General features: G+C 41.7%; 1 protein-coding gene across 1 annotated transcript in view; it reads left to right on the forward strand.

The window, feature by feature from the left end:
- LOC116622250 (zinc finger protein 256-like) overlaps positions 1–21,108 on the forward strand; it is a 115,279-nt gene that overhangs the window by 8,795 nt on the left and 85,376 nt on the right. The window lies entirely within an intron of this gene.

Below are 21,108 nucleotides of genomic sequence, written 5' to 3' on the forward strand. Positions count from 1 at the left end.
CTCACCACAGACCAGTCCTGATGGTACCTTGGTCTTGGAGTTCTAACCTCTAGAAGTATGAGAAAATAAATTTCTGTTGTTTAAGCCAACTAGTCTGGTATTTTGTTTTGGCAGCCTGAGAGGGGACAAAGATACAAAGAAAGTACCACATTACATTCTGTTTTCACTGCATTGATAGGTAGCCATGAATAACCCCAAGAACATATAAAAACAAGGTAAAATAATTAGGAAGTCACAAATTTTAGAATTACTTTGCTTTTTTAACAGGTTTATTGAAGTATAATCAATTCGTGTTATTCATGATAGTTATTTTCTAGAAAGTCACTGTGAACACTGCGTTAGTGAATACAGAACCATTGCTCCTGGGGAAATCAGGAATTAGGTTCCTGAGAGCCTCTGGTCACATTTTCATCAGTCAATACATAACATTGGTTTACATGTGTTTCTGTTTAAATGCAACTCATTTAGTATATATTTTTTATTGAATAACATTGAACTCATGGCCAACAGTACTGTAACTTAGCCTGGCCAATACTTAACCTAACATGTACTTTAAGGCACGTTCCTTGTGCTTAGGAATACTAGACAGTACTTAAGCAGGAGGCCATTTGGGATCACAAGATCATGAACAAAAACCACAAGCATGGCAATAAATAGATCATGAGGAGAACACTTGTTTTCAGTATGAAACGAGAAAGCACAGTGTGGCCTTGTAGACCTCATGCACATCAGGTGACTCAGATTTTTTGTACCTCTGCATGTGTCTGTGAATGAGTGTAAAAGTGTGGGTTGATTTTATGGTTTCAATTTTTAGCAGGTAGGTAAATTTATAAACACAAAATCCATGAAAAATTAGCATTGACTATATAGTTTTCTTGAAATAAATTATGTATATTTAAAGCATACAATTTATGTTTGTGTTTTGATACATTCATAAACTCTTGAGACTAAAAGTTCCTTCTTAATCCATTCTTTTTTTTTTCTTTAATTTTATTTATTTGAGAGAGAGTGAGAGTGAGTGAGCGAGCACAAGCTGGGGGGAGGGGCAGAGGGAGAAGCAGACTCCCCACTGAACAGAGAGCCCAGTGCGGGACTCAATCCCAGGAGCCTGGGATCATGACCTGAGCTGAAGGGCCGATGCTTAACTGAGCCACCCAGCACCCTTCTTAATCCGTTCTTAAACATTTATTATTTCATAGTCATTCTTGTTTCTTCTATTACTATGCACATTGCTATGCTGTGTTGCTTCTAATCTTGACATCTAGTCTCTTACCACATAATCTGCGGAACACATTTTCAAGTTCAAAGGGCTCTTTGGTAATCTCAACAACTTGCTCAAACAAAAATACTTAAAAGCATAATAAAATGTTTTCAGTGCCCAATTTTTCTGTTGTCTAAAAATGTGTTTGTTCTTTAAGTCAGGTTCCAAAATGTATCTATGACTTCAGTAGTTCTGTCTCATAATTCTCTTTTAAACTATAGCTAATGCTTTCACCTTTTGAATTCTTATTCATTCCTTGAAGTTCCTGAATCATTTGTCCATGAGCGTTTCTCACCTTCTGGATTTGTCTCTTTGCATATCTGATACAGTTTAATTAGTTACCCTTCCCCTACATTCCTGTAAACTAGGTATTAATGAGATGGATCATAGAGCTGTGGTCCCAGGTAAGTGTGTTGGATGCTATACCTGGAAATCCATACAGTGTGTTTGCTGGAATACCTCATCCCGGCCTTTCGGATACCATATGCCGGGGGATACGACAGATGTGTGCTGGTTACACTGCAGCACATCCCAGCAGCTCCCTGTGACACGTCTGTGGTGCTGACAAGCCTGTGGGTGTCCCACTGAGAGCCCGAGGACAGGTATGGGATGCGGACACGCCTCAACACAGCCTGGACCCGCAGACACATATACCACCTTGTCCACAGAAAACAAGTGAGACAGACATGAGACACAGGCTGCATTTGTAAAGCACCAGGGTCCCTGGTGAGGAGAGGTGCTGACGCCACAGCAGCTGTGGCCACGGGAACACACACACACACGTACTCCACAGAGACCTGTGAGAGAGGCATGTGATAGGCATGTGCCAGAGCTAGTATTTGAGATACACACATACAGTCACACGGTGTCCATCCATGGATTGCATGTGACAAGGCAGACAGCCTGGCTTGGAGACAACCACCTTCCCCACCATCCCTGCAGGTTTGATGATGTGCTGATGGAAGTGAGAACACACACACACACCGGTGAAACCATGATCATGAACCACTGATGGTGAACTCATGATGAACCACTCTGTCCTTCCCAGGGTTACCTCCTTCCCCTAGATAATACCTTTCTTGCTGTCTTGCATGATTTTCCTTTCCTAGACAACCCATTTGTTTAATTTATTTCCGTATAGATTTGCCTTTTCTAGAATTTTGTATCAATTTAATTTTTATTTTTTGTGGTGTGGTTTCTTTCCTACTGCATAATTATTTTGAGGTTCTTCCATGTGCATATGGTGTATAAATAGTTTTGGAGTTTTTTTAAAATCATTTTTATGTGTTTTTCTTCCTCTGAATAATATTCCTAAATTTTATTTATTTTTTAGAGAATGAGTGCGAGCGGGTGGTGGTGCAGAGGGAGAGGGAGAGACTTTTTTTTTTAAAGATTTCATTTTAGAGAGTGTGCATTGGGGGGGTGGGGTTGGAAGGGTGGACTGGGGCAGAGGGGAAGGGGCAGGGACAAGCAGACTCCTCTCTGAGCATGGACACCAACATGGGGCTCAATCTCATGATCCTGAGATCATAACCTGAACGGAAATAAAAATTGATTTATTTGATGTAATGTAAACAACCAAGCACTGTTTCAAAAAACAAAGAGCATTCTCATTTCAATGAATCTCATATGAATAGTAATCATGATTTTTCTAAATGGATTTAGAATTACATGGTTTTAGGGGTGCCTGGGTGGCTCAGTCGTTAAGCGTCTGCCTTCGGCTCAGGTCATGATCCCGGGGTCCTGGGATCCAGCCCTGCATCGGGCTCCCTGCTCGGCGGGAAGCCTGCTTCTCCCTCTCTCACTCCCCCCTGCTTGTGTTCCCTCTCTCGCTGTGTCTCTGTCAAATAAATAAAATCTTAAAAAAAAGAATTACGTGTGGGCGCCTGGGTGGCTCAGTTGGTTAAGCGACTGCCTTCGGCTCAGGTCATGATCCTGGAGTCCCTGGATCGAGTCCCGCATCGGGCTCCCTGCTCAGCAGGGAGTCTGCTTCTCCCTCTGACCCTCCCCCCTCTCATGTGCTCTCTCTGTCTCATTCTCTCTCTCTCAAATAAATAAATAAAATCTTTAATAAAAAAAAAAAAAAAAAAAAGAATTACGTGGTTTTAATTATTTGATCTTATATTTGCATTTTTTTTGTCGGGATGAAAACTTTGGTTCTCAATAGCATTAATATTTGAAAATAGCAATGCCATTTGTTTACTAATGTGATAATGGAAAACAGTTTGAATATTTTCAGGTTTTTTTCCTTTAAGATATAATCCACTAGTGATGTAGAGTCAAGAGTTTATATTTTTAAATCTAATGAGTGTCTCTTGGTGTGGAAATGTCACTAACTTGCCAAGTACTCAGAGTCTAACTGCTTTTGTTTTAATGTTTTTGATTAAATACTGTTTTATAGTTAGGTAAAATGTTTGCCTTTGTTGAAATGTCAAAGCAATAACATAACATTAATTCAAGTAATTGTAGCTTCACCATGATCAATGTCTGTTCCTATATGAAAATATGTCAGTAACTTTTTATTTCCTGCCCTGTTTATAAAAAAAATAGATACATGTTTAAAGTCCTCTGCATTTTTTAAACAGTTTATTTTTTTGGAACAGTTTAGGATCACACAAAATTGAGCAGAAAGGACTGATATTTTTCCCTACACCCCTTCACCTACACATGCATAGTCTCCCCCAATTATCAATATCCACCACAAGAATGCTACATTGTTACAATTAATGAACCTATACTGACACATCATTATCACCCAACATCTGTTTATTTTTTGATAATTCTGGCTGCTCTAAATGTTCTCTTTAGCACCCCCTACATGGTGGTATTGCTTAATGTTCTTAAGAATGAAAAAGATTCACATTTTGGAGATGAAACCTTCAGAATGAGCATTTTAGTCCTGTGCTCAGTTTAATTCTATCTGTTCTCAGACATTTTTGCTAAAACTTCTCTGAGGTCTTACCTTTTTTCACCACCCATGATGTTTCATCCAAGCTATTTCTGTCACCACTTTTTAATCACTACATAGACATTTAGTTCTTTGTAATTTGCATTTTACAACTTTTTTCTGAGTTAATATCAATTCCCATGGATGTCAGTCCCTGAAACCACAAGAGAAATGATAATTTCCCAGCAAAGAGATGAAATCATGGATTTAAGATATTCTCAATGTCTCAGTGTTCGGAGCAACCTTTGCATATGTGTTCCACCTTTGAAAACTGCAGCCATTGCTCTGTACCAAACAGCATAGTTTTTTGGTTCTCTTTTTGAGATTGATATCAGATTCCTAAAGGAATTGAATATATGTCAGAATATAAAGTGAGAGAGGGGCACCTGGCTAGCTCGTCAGTACAGTATGCAACTCTTGATCTTGAGGTCATGTGTTTGAGCCCCATATTGGGGAAGTAGAGTTTACTTTAAAAAAAATAATGAAGTGGGACGCCTGGGTGGCTCAGTCGGTTAAGCATCTGCCTTCGGCTCAGGTCATGATCCCAGGGTCCTGGGATCGAGTCCCGCATTGGGCTCCTTGCTCAGCGGGGAGCCTGCTTCTCCCTCTGCCTGCCACTCCCCCTGCTTGTGTTCTCTCTCTCTCTCTCTGACATAATAAATAAAATCTGTTGAAAATGAGAGTTTTCAACACATACAAGTGTTGCTCAATGAATTGTATACGATTAACTCTAAAGGCAGGAGAGACGTTTTCTGTGGGAACTAGAGAGATCGATTTTTGTACTCCTGCTTCAGGGTGGCCCAACATCCCTCCTCTATCTTCCTTGTCCTGGCACTATCAGGATTATTTTTTCTCTTTTTTTTTTTTTAAAGATTTTATTTATTTATTTGACAGAGAGGGAACACAAGCAGGGGGAGTAGGAGAGGGAGAAGCAGGCTCCCCGCAGAGCAGGGAGCCCGATGCGGGACTCGATCCCAGGCCCCTGGGATCATGACTTGAGCTGAAGGCAGTCGCTTAACCGACTGAGCCACCCAGGCGCCCAGGATTATTTTTTCTCTTGTTCCTGACCAAATATACACAAAGGTGACTGCCAAAAATGATTCTAAAGCTTCAGAGCGATGCAATTGAGCTACAATACTGTACTATATCATTACTGTTAAACAAAATGCAATTGAGTAAATTTTTTTTTAAAGATTTTTTTACTTATTTGGCAGACACACAGCGAGAGGGGCAACACAAGCAGGGGAAGTGGGAGAGGGAGAAGCAGGCTTCCCGCCAAGCAGGGAGCCCGATGTGGGGCTCGATCCCAGGATCCCGGGATCATGACCTGAGCCGAAGGCAGATGCTTAACGACTGAGCCACCCAGGCACCATCAACTGAGTAAATTTTTTAAAGATCTTATTGCCTTGGCAATTCATGAATTAGGCAGCATCCAAACTAGCAGATACAGAGCCCTGAGAGCTGTACAAAATGAACGATTTGTATATGCACAAGGGAGCAGGAACAGAGAAGTCATACTAAGCATTTGCTGATTGATGTGGGAAACAAAGGCAGAAGAAAAACTTCCTTACTACTTATAGCCCATTGACAAGTTCTGTGAAACAGGCAAAGTACCTTCCTCTGGGAGCTTAGCTTCCATGATGTTGACACTTTGCTAAGACCAAAAGGCCATCTTAACCTGACTCCCTGGGATCCTGTGAGTCTACTTTAAACATATAGAAATTCCTTTGCAAACTTCCTTTATCTTTACCCCCCCAAGATATATGTTAGCAATCATACTCCAAGCATATGGTCCCCTGATATATATCTGAAGGGTCTCATGACTGAGTTTTTGCTAAACAGTAATAAGTGACCTTTTCCTAACAATAGCTAGCCCCCTCAGGGTCCTGGAAACCTTGTTTCCAAAAAACCTTGGAGGTTTGTGCTATCCATAGCCCCCTCCCAACTTGAAAGTATATAATCGCCCACCCCTCACAATCACAGTGCAGCTCCTTCTGCACATGGGTCTTGTCCCTGTGCTCTAATAAAACTGCCTTTTTGCACTGAAGATGTTCAAGAATTCTTTCTTGACCGTTTGCTCTGAATCCCAACATTTCCATGCTGATTGGTTAAGGCAAGGTTACTTTCCTTAAATAGAGCAAAGAAAAGTCTTGGAGCGGGGTCAGGTAACTTGTGCAGGACAGGCAAGTGCTAACTGGTTGATCTAAGCCTTCCGTGTCTGGGAAAGTTAAACACAGATTTAGTTTTATTTTGGTTTGCTGACATGGGGCTTAGCATGAGTGACATCATCTCGTGTGCAGTTAGTTTACTTTAACATTAGATTCAGCTTCCAGGGAGCGCATTTTGTGTCTGAATGACTCTATGGAATAATACATATATTTGGATTTGTGACCTTTTAGAGCATCTAGAAATATTTTTAGCCATTAGGCACATGCTGAGCTTCTGGGAATCGGAAATCACGTCTCCAAACACTTGATTAGTTGTAGACAGTAATCCTCAGAAATCTGATGCAGCCCCTTCAGTAGGGTGCAAAGCTTCCCTGCTCTTGGAGCAGTTGTCAGCCTCTCCAAGCTCCGGGTAACTTCCTCCTCTGGACCAGAATTCAGGTAGGAACCAACCCGCTTAGGGGCCTGTGGAGCCAGGGAACTAGATTACCCAGAATGCTCGGCGCAGAGCGGCAGCGTGGGTGACCAGTGAAGTCTCAGGAAATAGGCGGCTCCGTGGGAGGCACGACTCGTAGGGGCGGGACTTCCTATGTTCTCCACGCATATTGACAGCTCCGGGAGCGGGCTTTCGTGGTGGGGTCCTGCGGAGCGCCGGCGGGGGACAGAGGTGACTAACCGAGAAGGCACGAGGGGCGGCGCTGTCCTCGCCGCTCACAGTGGAGTCCGGGTGTCCGCCCCCCTCCGGCCTCGCTCAGCCCACCGAGTCCGATGGCGGCGGCCGCGCGCAGGGCCCCGGCTCAGGTGAGCGCTCGTCCCCCGGGCCCTCCCGCCGTCCCCCCACCCAGAGCCCGAAGGCCCGAGCGCGGGGCGCCGGCTCGCGTCCCTGCGGCCCAGGCCCCGGTGTCCGGGACGGGGAGGCGGCGGCGGGCGGGGGCCCCGTGCGGGAGCGGGCTCGGGGCCGAGGGGGCTGCGGCGGGAGGACTCTGCCCTCAGGGGACAGCGCGTGAGGGGGTCACGCCTGGACTGCGGGCCGAGGTGCCGGACCTTCAGGTCTAGAGGACTCCAGAGGCCAAGGAGTTTTGCCCAAAGGAGGGACACGATCTCCATTAGGGTTTCAAGACCCCCAGGGAGTTCAAAGGAAGAGCAGATTGGAGGAGGGAGATGAGTGCACTGAGGCCACACTGCGCACTGAGGCCCAGGGGTGACACAGCTAGCCTTGGGTCACCTGGCGCCAGGGCTAGGAAAGGGAACTCAGTAAGTTTTGCCATTTGTATAAATTCCTGAAACCTTTATTACGATATTAATGAACCTATTCATCACCCCCATATTTACTTCATGCCCTTTTATAATCTCTTTTCTTCTGCTCTCCAGTTAGCTATTGATTTAGCTTCCCTTACAGTAGTTTTTTTCTAAAATTTTATGATTGAAATCATAGAGTGTTTACTCTTTTTCCTGTGAGTACCCTCATGCAGCGTATTCATTTTGAGATTCATCAATGTTGTTTCTATGAGTAGTTCATGCTTTTTTTTTTTTAAGATTTTATTTATTTATTCGACAGAGAGAGAGCGAGCGAGAGAGGGAACACAAGCAGGGGGAGTGGGGGAGGGAGAAGCAGGCTTCCCACAGGGCAGGGAGCCCGACGCGGGACTCGATCCCAGGACCCTGGGACCATGACCTGAGCCGAAGGCAGACGCTTAACGACTGAGCCACCCAGGCGCCCCCATGCTTTTTATATTGCTGAAAAATATGGTGTTCATATACCATTATGTGCTTATTTGTTAACCTGCTTATGGACATTTGAGTTGTTTCCAGTTTTTGGCTATTGAAAATACTGCTACACAGATTTTAATGCAGTTTTTCATATGCATGTTATTTAGCTTGTGTTAATATCTTGGGTTCCAATGCCTGAATCACAGGGTAGATGAATATATAACTTTTTAAGAAACCTCAAACTGTGATCTAAAATGGTTGTTCCCTTTTGTATTCCTACCAGCAGTGTATGAGTTGAAGTTTTTCCATATCCTAACCAATAGTAGGTATGGATATTCTTTTAAAATTTTAACCCTTTTAAATAAATGTGTACCAGTATCTCACTGTGGTTTTAGTTGCATTTCTCTGATATTTCACCATGTTGAGCATTTTTTCCCCTTTATTTGCCACCTGTAGGTCTTCTTTGGTAAAATGTCTATTCATATCTTCTGCTTTTGTTTTGTTTTGTTGTTTTGTGTAATCTCTATCCCCAACATGGGGCTTGAACTCAGAACCCCAAGATCAAGAGTCACATGTTCCATCAACTGAGCCAGCCAGGCACTCCATCTCTTGCTTATGTTTTAAATGAATTTTGGCTATTTCTCTTTTTGTTAACAAATAAGAGAGTGAAACAACAAACATTTATGTTAAAAATTTCATTCATTCTTCAGTGGTGTGACTTGTTTGCTGTTAGCCATTATTGTTTATGAATACCAGGAGAATATTTCCAAAATGTTCTTTGTGCTATACACAATTCAGTGACCACAAATAGCACATACTTTTAAGTTTTATCTGCATTACTAATATTTTCTCCATCACTTTCTTAGGTATAGATATTCAATACAATAAATCAAGCTGCAATTTGTAGTGTTTGTTTTTCAGTTTTCCTGGTGTAAATACTACCAGCATGACCAATTTTAAAACTTCAGTGGAAAGGGCAATTGGGAAATAGAATTGGGAAGAGGTGCCAGTAGCACAGTTGTATTCTATTTCTACATATGATAGAAGAGCTGCAATTAACACAAGAACATAAAAATAGTAAAAGGTAGTATAATGATTAGGAAGTCAGAAGTTTTTATATTTGATTTTAAAACAGTGGAGGTATATTGACTTAAACTGCACATACTTAAAATGTACATTTTGATGTTTTGATTCATGCTTACACCCTGAAACCAAACGTTTCCTCCTGCCTTTTAAAATTCATCCTTCTCGGGGCACCTGGGTGGCTCAGTTGTTAAGCATCTGCCTTCGGCTCAGGTCATGATCCCAGGGTCCTGGGATCGAGCCCCGCATCGGGCTCCCTGCTCAGCGGGAAGCCTGTTTCTCTCTTTCCCACTCCCCGTGCTTGTGTTCCCTCTCTCGCTGTGTTCTCTCTCTGTCAAATAAATAAATAAAATCTTTAAAATAAAATAAAATAAAATAAAATACAATTCATCCTTCTCAACATATAAAATTGCTGATACAGTGACATTAGTCTACCTTTTGTTATGGCTACTTTCAAATATATGCAAAGGCACCTGGCTGACTCAGAGCACTCTTGATCTTGGTCTGGGTTGTGAGTTCAAGCCACATGTTGGGTGTAGAGCTTACATTAAAAAAAATAATAATTACATACACACAAACAAAAAAGGAAAAGAAAATGTTATGAAGCCAGATGAAACCCTTCTCCAGTTTAACACCATTGTTTATCATTTCATGGCTGTTCTTGTCCTATCAATCCTTGTGTACACAAGTGGGCTACTTTACATATATTTCCAGACATTGTTATCATTTAATGCATAATCTCTTCAGAATGCATTTTTTGAAATGTAAGGTCTCCTTTATAACCCAGTAGTTACCAAAATATAAATATTTTATCATTGTTCAGTTGTGTCAAAATGTGTTTGTTTTTTGTTTTTTAAAGATATTATTTATTTGACAGAGAGAGCGAGAGAGCCAAGCAGGGGGAGCAGTAGGAGGAGAGGGAGAAGCAGGAGCCTAATGTGGGGCTTTGATCCCAGGACCCTGGGATCATGACCTGCGTGGAAGGCAGAAGCTTAAGCATCTGAGCCACCCAGGCACCCCTACAACGTATTTCTTTTTAAGTCAGATTAATTGCAATCAGAATCCAAACTACATCCTTACAGCTTTCAGTAGCTGTGTAAGTCTCTTAGCATGCAATGTCAGTTTACTTTTCTAAATTCTTATTTATTTGTTGATGTTGCTGGGGCATTTGTTCATTACAATTTGGTAATGTTCTAGGTGTGGCTTATGGCTTATGGAGTCAGTTGGACACTGTCCAACTGATCACCCTTGTCCATAATCTGCTCACTAGATAGTAAGAGGTGGGTGATGAGGTTTGTCACTGTAGACATGTGTGATGGTGACTACTGGGGATGTAAAACAGAACCTTCTCCCACCCACAGATCCTCTCCACAGAAATAGTAGAGACAGAAAACACTATTAGTGAATAAGCGTATTAAACCAGAATGAGACATGCATCACAGGCCATTCACTATGAAACTGCAAAGACTAAAAAAAAACACCTCATATAGTCAAGCAGACACAACCCATTACATACATGTTTTTATGATAAACAGTAACTAGTCCTCAAGAAAGACAACCTGACAGCAGTGTATCTGCCACGTAGGGTTTGTTCTAACTTGACAATTGAGGTGACTATCCATGTTAGCTTATTGGAAAAGGAATTGAGGAAAACAAACCTCATCCTAATAACACGAGGTAGTTTTGTAAGTTGGAGCAATGTGTCCCCTAAGAGGAGGCTCCCACCCTCCCAGGGTATGAGACTATCAGGAACTAATAGTCCCTAAGGAGCGGTCTCCCTTGATGTTTGCATTTTGAAGGGATGGCTTCTGGGTTCTTAAGACATTTCTGGGTCCTAAAGCTGGAGAAGAGTGGGTGGAAAGGCCTATCTAGGGATGCCCAGGTGGCTCAGTCGGTTAAGCATCTGCCTTCAGTTCAGGTCATGATCCCAGAGTCCTGGAATCGAGTCCCACATGCGCTCCTTGCTCCACGGGGAACATGCTTCTCCCTCTGCCTGCTGCTCCCCCTGCTTGTGCTCTCCCTCTCTCTGATAAATAAATAAATAAAATCTTTAAAAAAAAAAAATAGAGTATAGGTGAGGTTCGGAGCCAAGGACCAAGAAAGAATTCTTAAGACATCTCTGGTGCAAGGGGCGCCTGGGCGGCTCAGTCGTTAAGCGTCTGCCTTCAGCTCAGGTCATGATCCCAGGGTCCTGGGATCGAGCCCCGCATCGGGCTCTCTGCTCTGCAGGAAGCCTGCTTCTCCCTCTCCTACTCCCCCTGCTTGTGTTCCCTCTCTCGCTGTGTCTCTCTCTGTCAAATAAATAAAATCTTAAAAAAAAAAAAAAAAGAAATGGCTTTACTAGTAAAGCAGTATGACTTAGGATGGGCAACATTACTTACTAATGCCCTTGTTTCCCTCGTGGATCAACTTTCTAAGGCTTTGCAGAAGAAAAAGAAAAAGCAGCTAAAGTTATGAATTTACAATTAAGACAGCTGAATGGTCCCACAAAAACTGCCTTTCCAAAAACCCACTCAAAAGCAAAAGGACTGTCTATTATTGTAAAAAATCTGGACATTTCAAATGAGACTGTCACAAATTTTTTTTTTTTTTAAAGATTTTATTTATTTATTTGACACAGAGAGAGACAGTGAGAGAGGGAACACAAGCAGGGGGAGTGGGAGAGGGAGAAGCAGGCTTCCCGCCGAGCAGGGAGTCTGATGCGGGGCTCGATCCCAGGATCCTGAGATCATGACCTGAGCCGAAGGCAGACGCTTAACGACTGAGCCACCCAGGCGCCCTGAGACTGTCACAAATTTAAGTGGGACATCAAACATGATGATGATGATGATAATAATAATAATAAAGAGTAAGGATGCTCCAAGGGAAATCCTCCTCACTGATACTTTAGAAGTTGACATCACTATTGGAGGGAAAACTTCAAAAGCCCTAATAGACCTTGGGGCTATATTATCTGTTCCCAGCCTACCTTTTTCCATTGCCCTCTCTCTTGGAGTAAAAATTCATTTCAAATGGTAGGGGTTTCAGTGGCACCTGGCTGACTTAGTTGGTACAGCTTGCAAGTCTTGATCTTGGGGTTGTGAGTTCGAGCCCTATGCTGGGTGCAGAGTTTTTAAAAAAAAATTGTGGTGGTTTCAAATCTGCCAGTTTGAGTATTTAAATCCAAATCAATGATTTTACAGTTAAGAAATATTACAGGAAATCGTGTCTTTTTGCTGACCAGTTTTGCTCCAATTCATCTTACAGGTTAAGATCTTTTAGAAACATAATGCTCATATCACCTTTTCTCTAAAAACGCAAAATGTTTTTGGATTTAGAAGACATACATGACCACAATTTGGTTTCTGAAAACTTAATGATTATAAAACAAGTAGACCAAACAAGCCAACAGGAAGATAACCATTTCTTATTACAAATCCCCAAAGAGTTATGGTCCTCTCCTTCCGATAGAAAACGAAATCAGCTCCTTTTAAGGTCACTGTTGATAACACTAAACCATTACCTAATATTCAACAGTATACACTCAAATCCGAAGCATTAAATGGAATAGAACCAATTATCCAATATACCTAGAAAAGGGGCTCATAATTCCTTGTACTAGCCCTTATAACAACCTATTTTACCAGTAAAAAAGCCAAATGGAATAGGTTGGAGAGTCATTCAAGACCTGACAGCTATAAATAATATTGTGGTGCCTCAACATCCAGTGGTTCCAAATCCACATACCTTGCCCCCCTCAATTCCAGCCAATATGCATTACTTTTCAGTGATATATTTGTGTAGCACCTTCTACACTATTCCTGTAGATAAAGATGGTATCTTTTTTGCTTTTACATGGGAAGGCTGACCACATACATGGACAGTTATAGTGCAAGGTTCTGCTGAGAGTCCTACTTACTTTTCTCATAATCTCAGGGCTGATCAAGCTGATGTTGAATTCCCTAATGGTCCTACCTTAATTCAGTGTGTAGATGACTTGCTTCTGTATTACAAAGCTAAATTAGACTCCCAAAAGGACACTATTTATTAAAGCAATTGGCTGCTAAGGGACATAAGGTCCTTCCCCTTCCCCCTTCCTTTTAAAGGGCCTCTATTAGGGAAAACTTTTCAAGAAGTATTCCCTATCGGGGCACCTGGATGGCACAGTCAGTTGAGCATCTGGCTCTTGTTTCTGGCTCTGGTCATGATCTCAGGGTCGTGACTCTGCTTGCGTTTCTCTCTCCCTCTCCCTCTGCCCCTCCCACCTTTGCACACTCTCGCTCTCTCTAAAAATAAATAAATCTTAAAAAAAAAAGTATTCCCTAATGCATATTTAGCCCACGTTATATATAACACTCAACAGATTGACTATTGTGTCTCTACAAACCTTGATGGTAATTTTTTTAAATTTATTTATTTTTAAAGATTTTATTTATTTATTTGTCAGAGAGAGAGAGGGCACAAGCAGGGGGAATGGCAGGCAGAGCAGGCAGAGGGAGAAGCAGACTCCCCGCTGAGCAGGGAGCCCGATGTGGGACTCGATCCCAGGACCCTGGGATCATGACCTGAGCCGAAGGTAGCTGCTTAACCAACTGAGCCACCAAGGCGTCCCATTGATGACAATTTATTAAGAAAGGTTTCCAGGTACAATGGAAGAATCTTAGCAGCAGCTTGTCCAACATGCCAAAATATCCAATATACTCACAAACCATATTCTTGTGGATGGCATGGTCTAAGATAAAAAACATTGAGTATCTATCAAAGATGGTACATTAGGAGTAATATGGTTGGATTCAGCCACCTCCTAAATCTTACTCTGGCATATAACCCAGAAGATTATGGGAAGCCTTATGGCATACTCAGACTAATTCACATTAGTTGTTACTACTACTCACTTAACACTAATCTGGGGAGCCTCACAGTTTTGGATTCAGAATATTTATCCTAATTATACTAAGGCTGTTTACACTGGAAACAACACATCTGGTGGATAAATCAACATAGGCCCCAAAGAAATAAGGGTACCATATGATCAGGCCTGGGTATCCTCAGTCAGGCCAAGTTTGCCTTTAATGAGTAACGACATGCCAAAGAGAAAAACACTTGTACAAAAAGGAAAATTAAGATTTTTTTTTTTTCAGGAAGAAAGTAAAGGATGGAAATCTGCTTGGCCCAATAATCTAGCATTAATAAAATGGCTAAATCAAACTCCACATATTGTGACTCAGAATACTCATATCCAACAATGGGAAAGAGCATGACTTTAACCCTACAAAGACTCCTGGACATGCTAATCCAAACGGACTCAGAGGTAGCTATGGGTTACTGGCCTCCTTTATTAACTGCAAAAACCCAAAATGTACATTTATGGATATTATATAGCTCTCCTAATCAATAGAAAATCATTAAAGTCTCCTGTAACTTAGATAAATCTTTAATTATTGCCTTGGTACCCAAGTTTATGGCCAACCAGTCTTATGACATTGTTCAATTAGTAGGAATGAGGCAGGTAGAATAGGGAAACGTGGTTAACTGGAAGAGGAAGGATAAGAAAGAATGTGACCACTGAGTATGCCCCATGCTAGCTCGGATTTCTCATGCCCACAAGCACCTTGTCATTGCTCAAGCCCATGGCCTGCATGTGCATATAGACCTACTTAGCTTCAAAATGACTTGGGAATGAACCCTCCATTGGGGGCACTAGAGGACTCCTAGTAGATCTTGATTATATATGGAGTATCCGCAACTGAAAAAGCAGACTGCATCTGCAATTAATAACTAGCATAGAGCATGCACAATGATATGCAGAGTTCTCAAAAATCCCTGCTTAATCCCCAGAACCCCACATGAATATTCCCTGCCCAAATTATTTATTCATAAAAAGCAGAACCCCACATCTATCCTGCACGACTCAGATCCTCTGTGCCTGCACTCCCCCTCCCTTCAAGTGTGTTCTTTTGCTTTGCAATAGCTGCTTCTGCTATACTTTACTCTGACTGGTTCCTGAATTCTTTCATGCGGGGAAGTCAAGAACCTGGCACCTGCTGGTGGTTGAGGTCTCAGGGCCAAGAACTCCCCCAGTATCCAGCATCAGGAAAAGGAACTGTTATAAATACCACCAGGATTCTTCCAGATGGAGGAAGATTAGCCTTATTAGCCAGTGATTTTTTAAAGAGATTTTACTTATTTGAGAAAGAGCACAAGCAGGGGGAGCAGCAGGCAGAGAGAGAAGCAGGCTCCCCAGTGAGCAGGGAGCCTGATGCGGGGCTTGATCCCAGGACCCTGGGATCACGACCTGAGCCGAAGGCAGACACTTAACTGACTGAGCCACCCAGGCGCCCCGAGTCAGTGATTCTTATGGATTCCAATATATACTGACATCTGTGAATTCATGCAAAATACATGGTTATGCCCTAAACAATAGTGGAATCCTGAATTTGGTCCATCTTGGCCTATGTGGCTACACCTATAAAAACTAACATCTGGAAATGGGAAAAGTAAGATTTTGTTGGGAAGGTTCACAAAACAACTCTCTAATGCTCGATTTATTTTTTAACCAGAGAACTTTTCATCCTAACTCTATTGGTATATGCTGTAATACTAGCTTTGCAACTCAAATTAGAATTGCCTAATGTTAACAAAAAATATACTTAATGTTGACATTGATGACCAGATGTTTTGAGAGTCAGAGTAACAACCATCACAAGATGTAATATCACAAGATGTAGTATCTATGGAAGCTAATTGGCCAGAGAAATCATTACATTTAATAACAAAATTTAATTACCATTCCAATTTTATTTTTATTTTTTAAAGATTTATGAGAGGGAGCAAGCATGCATGCCTGTGCAGAGGGGAGGGGCCGAGGGAGAGGGAGAGAGACACTCAAGCAGACTCCCTGCTGAGCGTAGAGACTAACGTGGGGCTTGATCTCACAACCCTGAGATCATGTCCTGAGCTAAGATTAGGATGCTTAGTGGCTAGCCACCCAGGCACCCAAAACAATTCTTTTCTTATATTACAGTTTTTTTTTTTTTAAAGATATTTTATTCATTTATTTGACAGAGAGAGAGAGCACAAGTGGACAGAGCAGCAGGCAGAGGGAGAGGGAGAAGCAGGCTCCCCGCTGAGCAGGGAGCCCAATGTGGGGCTCGATCCCAGGACCCTGGGATCATGACCTGAGCTGAAGGCAGACGCTTAACCGACTGAGCCACCCAGGCGCCCCTATATTACAGTTCTTTCTGTTCAATCTGTGTTAACACAGGCTAGACCACATCTGGATCTAGCCTTTCCTAAGAGCCCCATCTGTCACACAGGGCGCTTCAGATTCACTTGGATCTCCAGGCCACACTGCAGCACCGTCTCCACACACTGGTCACGTCTGACACCTGAAGTGTTTGATTCCAGACTGTGGAGCTGTGCTAGGAAGACAGTTACACTTTGTGTGTTTCCAGGTATGTCGTGTAAAGAAACTATAAATTAAGAGTCTTAATTCTCTGTTGAAAAGGAGGTGTTTCTACTCCCCTCCCTATTCTCATTTACCTTAGGAAACTTGCAATTCTGCATCTCCTTTTTGACAGATAGGTCTCTCCCTTTTTTTCACCTTTATGAACAGGAATGTCTTTCTCAAATACCTGGGATCCACCTCTTTAAAATAAAAACATATTGAGAGCTTTCTTTTTGAAAAGCATGTATCAAAGGAGATGGCACAGGCCCTATGGGAGGGTTAGGAGCCTCTTTTTGGTGGGATACCTTGTTCCAATTTACAAAACTACATCCCATCATAAAGGTATGTTTGTTTTACCTGTGAGTAAAGGCAGTTAGATAAAACAGTCAACCCAATTTGGGAAGAACCATGTGTGACAAATAGTAATGTCCAATTCTCTTTATTGACTAGCAGATTTTTGGTTCTTTGTTTTTTTCAGGGCCAATTTCCTTACTTTTAGACTTGACCTACTTTTGATGCTTTTAAGAAATGAGATGGAAATTTCAGAAACTAAGAGATAAACCTGTCAAAGGGTTATTCTGCCTCTACTCTGTCCAAACCGTATTTAAAATTATTCAAATGTTAACGGTATAGTTTCAGTGTTGGGCAGCTATGGAAGTGTGACGCTGGGCTCTCCCTTCATGCAGGATCCTGCTGTAGTATTCCAGAAGCCACTGGGTGGGCTGCTCTCAGCCAGTGAATAAGCATGGCGTGACTATTAGAGATGGATGAATAGTTATTGTTTATCTTCAGAATGTGTATGTAGGGGCGCCTGGGTGGCTCAGTCGGTTAAGCGTCTGCCTTTGGCTCTGGTCCTGATCCCAGGGTCCTGGGATCGAGCCCCACATCAGGCTCAGCAGGGAGCCTGCTTCTCCCTCTGCCTCTCTTTCTCTTTCAAATAAACAAATAAAATCTTTAAAAAAAAATGTGTATGTAATGGGACGTAATTGCTTAGCTAAATAAGGTGATTTTCCGCCTTTGCAATTCTGAAAACATTGCCCATGATGTGCATATGATTTTTATTTAATGCTTATTCAGCAATGAAATGTTTTCTGTCTCTCCTATGTCTGGAGAGTATCTGTAGGTGGGAGAAGATTCTGTTTTATGTCCCCAACAGTCACCATCACACATGTCTACAGGGGCAAACCTCATTACCTGTCTCAATACTATATAGTTGGACAGTGTCAGAGACTCAATAAGTCTTATCTAGAAAGTGGCAACTCTAATGAGCAAATGTCTCAGCAAATTCAATGAATAATAAGAGTAAAGGTGAGTCGGACATAGATAGGGGCTAACAGACACATACAGAACGTTGTCAGGATACATTTTGCTCCTGATTGCAGTAAATCTGCCTTAAGCACATTTTGAGAATACTGATTGGTAATGTATTTGCCATACTTTAAAGTGTTTTTATTTTGTGTGATAGTTATTTGGGTTATGAAGGAGCCCTCAAATTTTAAAAATGCAGTCTGAAGAGATTATGTATTAAAAAGTATGTCTGAGATTAAGAGTATTAAAGTACACCCATTGGGGCACCCGGCAGGCTCAGCTGGTAAAGCATGTGACTCATAATCTTGGGGTCGTAAGTTCAAGACCCATGTTGGGCATAGAGCTTTCTTTTAAAAAATTAGAAGTACACCCACTAGTGTACATGAAACAAGACGGGCCATGAAGTGCTAATGGTGGAAGGCTGGAGAAGGGTACATCTGGCTTCAGTCTTTTCCATTTTTGTATAGACTGAAAAACAGCCATAACAAAAGATATGTTATTGTATCAGTAATTTTATATGTTGAGAAGAAGCTAAAAAGGGTAACAGGGGAAAAAGGAGGGATAATAGGAAACTTTTGGTTTCAGGTATGAGCCTGTAGCAAAGTATTAAGATGTACATTTGAGGTATGTTCAGCTTTTTCATGCAGTTGTACCAAAATGAAAGTGCTTAAAGAGATACAAAAACGTCTACCTTCCTAGTCATCTGCTACATTTTTTTCTATGTTCTTGAGGTTATTTGTGGCTACTGGATTGCTACGGTGGAAATAAAATATATTGGTCTACTCCTGGCAACTCTGAACTCCATGTTCAATGATATCACACTGGCAGTTTTAAGTCGGCCATGCTGGGAATATTCATATTGGGGAAATTGCAAACACTACAAATCATGGCTTGATTTATTTTATTGTTGGATATCTAGACTTAAGTGATGGAGAATATGTTAATGCAGATTAAAGTATATGATGTATGTGGCCTCTGCATCGTGTATAGCACAAGAAGATAGAGGAAAGAGTCTTCTGGGTATTCAAAAAGAATGATTCCTTGCTGCAAAAAAGCCACACCACTAAAGAATGAAGTTCTGAATAAGTCTTTGTTGTTTCATTATCTTATTTGTAAAGGCAAATGCATCTTAAAAACTTGGCAAAAGTATGAAAAGACATTTTTACCAAAAGAGATATACAGTTGGCAAAGAAACAAATGAAAAAATGCTCAACATCAAAAAATATCTGAGACATGCAATTTAAGGGGCACCTATGTGGCTCAGTCCGTTAAGCATCTGCCTTCAGCCCAGGCCATAATCCCAGGGTCCTGGGATTGAGCCCCATGTCGGGTTCCCTGCTCAGCAGGGAGCCTGCTTCTCCCTCTCCCCCAGGTCGTGCTCTCTCTCAAATAAAATCTTTGTAAAAAAAAATGCAATTTAAAACCACAGTGAGGGGCGCCTGGGTGGCTCAGTCGTTAAGCGTCTGCCTTCGGCTCAGGTCATGATCCCAGCGTCCTGGGATCGAGCCCCGCATCGGGCTCCCTGCTCCGCGGGAAGCCTGCTTCTCCCTCTCCCACTCCCCCTGCTTGTGTTCCTTCTCTCGCTGTGTCTCTCTCTGTCAAATAAATAAATAAAATCTTTAAAAAAAAAATAAATAAATAAATAAATAAATAAAACCACAGTGAGATACTGCTATACAATTGTTAGAAGGATTAAAGGTTTAAAAAGATTAACCATACCCACTACTGCCAAGCATATGGCAGAATTGGAGGTTCCCCAACACTGCTGTTAGGAATACAAAAGAAAACAACCATTTTAGATCGTAGTATGAAATTTATTAAAAAGTTATATATCCATTAACCCTGTAACTCAGACATTTCACTCTAAACTATTAAAAGAAGAAAAATGAAACATATCCATATGATTTAAACCTCTATAGCAGTTTTACTTGCAACAGTCAAAAACTGGAAACAATTCATACAGATGAATGAGTAAACAAATAAGTGGTATATCTACAGAACATCAATACTCAGCAATATAAAAAGATTGAACTATTCATATAAGCATCATTGTTGAATCTCAAAAAAATATGTCACTGAAGGCACCCAAAGGGAAAAAGTAAACATTTAATGACCTTAAGTATATGAAGTTTCAGACAATGCAAACTAATGTATTATAATAAAAGGTAAATCAATATTTGGCTACAGGGCACAGTGACACCATTAAAGAATGTGAGGTAGGGCGCCTGGGTGGCTCAGTTGGTTAAGCGACTGCCTTCGGCTCAGGTCATGATCCTGGAGTCCCTGGATTGAGTCCCGCATCGGGCTCCCTGCTCGGCAGGGAGTCTGCTTCTCCCTCTGACCCTCCCCACTCTCATGTGCTCTCTCTCATTCTCTCTCTCTCAAATAAATAAATAAAATCTTAAAAATAAAATAAAATAAAATAAAGAATGTGAGGTAAACATGGTGGTGATGGATAAGTTCATTATAAACATGATGATGGGGGCACCTGGCTCAGTCAGTTAAATGTCTGACTCTGGATTTTGGCTCAGGTCGTGATCTCAGGGTCCTGAGATTGAGCCCTGCATTGGGCTCCATGCTGACTGTGAAGCCTGCTTAAGATTCTCTCTCTCCCTGGGCGCCTGGATGGCTCAGTCGGTTAGGCGGCTGCCTTCGGCTCAGGTCATGATCCCAGGGTCCTGGGATCAAACCCCACATGGGGCTCCCTGCTCGGCGGGAAGTCTGCTTCTCCCTCTTCCTCTGTCTCTCCCCCTGCTTGTGAACTCTTTCTCTCTTTCTCTGTCAAATAAATAAATAAAATCTTTAAAAAAAAAAAATTCTCTCTCTCCCTCTCCCCCTCATCTGTTCATGCTTTATCTTTCTCAAAAAGCAAAACAAAACCATGATGATGGTTTCAAGCATTTATATAACTGTTAAAACTTATCAAGTTGTATGTTAAATATATACTTTATCATTTATACCTTATTAAATTTTTTTCTTAAGATTTTATTTATTTGACAGGGACACAGTGAGAGAGGGAACACAAGCAGGGGGAGTGGGAGAGGAAGAAGCAGGCTTCCCGGGGAACAGGGAGCCCGATGAGGGGCTTGATCCTAGGACCCTGGGATCATGACCTGAGCCGAAGGCAGACGCCTAACGACTGAGCCACCCAGGCGCCCCCCTTATTAAATTTTTTAAAATATAATTTAAAGTAAAAGATTTGAATTTC

The sequence above is a fragment of the Phoca vitulina genome, unplaced genomic scaffold, assembly GCF_004348235.1.
Source record: "Phoca vitulina isolate PV1807 unplaced genomic scaffold, GSC_HSeal_1.0 scaffold52, whole genome shotgun sequence".
Taxonomy (NCBI): Eukaryota; Metazoa; Chordata; class Mammalia; order Carnivora; family Phocidae; genus Phoca; species Phoca vitulina.